Source organism: Pongo pygmaeus, chromosome 1 (assembly GCF_028885625.2).
Source record: "Pongo pygmaeus isolate AG05252 chromosome 1, NHGRI_mPonPyg2-v2.0_pri, whole genome shotgun sequence".
NCBI lineage: Eukaryota > Metazoa > Chordata > Mammalia > Primates > Hominidae > Pongo > Pongo pygmaeus.
In genome coordinates, this window is record NC_072373.2 from 30,844,387 (window position 1) to 30,846,054 (window position 1,668).

The 1,668-nt window shown below is 37.4% G+C and overlaps 1 non-coding gene across 1 annotated transcript; it reads left to right on the forward strand.

Moving 5' to 3' along the window:
* Positions 1-868: 868 nt before the first annotated feature.
* LOC129022831 (small nucleolar RNA U3) lies at positions 869-1,078 on the forward strand. Its single transcript, XR_008496576.1, has one exon. It is a non-coding gene; the product is annotated as a small nucleolar RNA U3 (small nucleolar RNA).
* Positions 1,079-1,668: the final 590 nt, after the last annotated feature.

The following is a 1,668-nucleotide window of genomic DNA, read 5'->3' on the forward strand; positions in this document are numbered from 1 at the left end:
TAGTTAAAATTAACATTCAATTTGAAATTCATGTTCAATTGACATACAACTCATTTCATTATATTTACTAACCATGATTTTCATAAAAGTTAAATCAGTTAACTTTTAAATTATGTTCAAACAATAATCTACTAATTAGGTTGTTAATGTTTTAAAGAGAGGCATGGATTTATTTTTTATTTTTAAAATAACATCTTTAAGCCAATACTTATGTTAATTCCCAGTTCAGTTTCTTCTAAAGTATTTCCACTCTGATAACAAATTAGGGCATACAAATTTGGTAAGATTGTTTCTTATTTTTAAAAACTTAAATGTGAAGTGGTGTGATTTATATTAATAAAGAAATACCAGTTAAAATGTAATTTTTCATTGGTACACATAGTAGCTAGTTTATTTTCTTTTTATTTTTTTCAAGACGGAGTCTTGCTCTGTCATACAGGCTGGAGAGCAGTGGCACGATCTTAGCTCACTGCAACCTCCGCCTCCTGGGTTCAAACAATTCTCCTACCTCAGCCTCCCAAGTAGCTCGGATTACAGGTGCCCAACACCATACCTGGTTAATTCTTGTATTTTTAGTAGAGATGGGGTTTCATCATGTTGGTTAGGCTGGTCTCAAACTCCTGACCTTGTGATCTGCCCGCCTCGGCCTCCCAAAGTGCTGGGATTACAGGTGTGAGCCACTGTGTCCAGCCCAGTAGCTAGTTTATTTTTAATCACATTAAAATAGCATTTAAATGATATATATTTAAATTAATCTTAAAAGAGCCATCTGATATACCTAGGACCTACCTACATTTTAGTTACATCTTAATTATCAACCAGATCAAATATAAGTTATCTGTCTTTGTGGAATCAATAAAACTATGCTAAGACTATACTTTCAGGGATTATTTCAGATAAACTTCTAGAGTTTCTCTGAACCTGTAGAGCACCAGAAACCATGAAAAGAGGGTGTAGCATTCTCTCCTGAGTGTGAGGCTGGCTCTTGGTGCTACCTCACTGAAACTGCCATTGCCACTGATGATCATTCTTCTCTTACTCTGAGAGAGAAAGAGAGAGAGGACACAGTCTGAGTGGTTCTCATATTTTTTTTTTTTTTTGAGATGGAGTCTCGTTCTGTTGCCCAGGCTGGAGTGCAGTGGCATAATCTCGGCTCACTGCAAGCTCCATCTCCCAGGTTCACGCCATTCTCCTGCCTCAGCCTCCTGAGCAGATGGGACTACAGGTGCCCGCCACCACGCCTGGCTAATTTTTTGTAGTTTTAGTAGAGATGGCATTTCACCGTGTTAGCCAGGATGGTCTCGATCTCCTGACCACGTGATCCACTTGCCTCAGCCTCCCAAAGTGCTGGGATTACAGGTGTAAGCCATCGCACCCTGCCTGAGTGGTTCTTATTTTAAAAATAAAATTAAATGAGTAAATAAATACAACTTTTTGTCTAATTTATAGAAAATCTAGTTCTATTGACAAATTCATACCTATATCTTTAATATACATATACACATCCACATATGCATACACACACGCACGCACACACACACACCCCACACACACCAATTAGTAAAACTCAAGTAAGAGAATGTTGTTTTGTCAATGGTTTATACTCAATATTCCCTAATCAAGTGAGGCTTTGGTATAAAGCACGAATCTCAAGATATCATTCCAAAA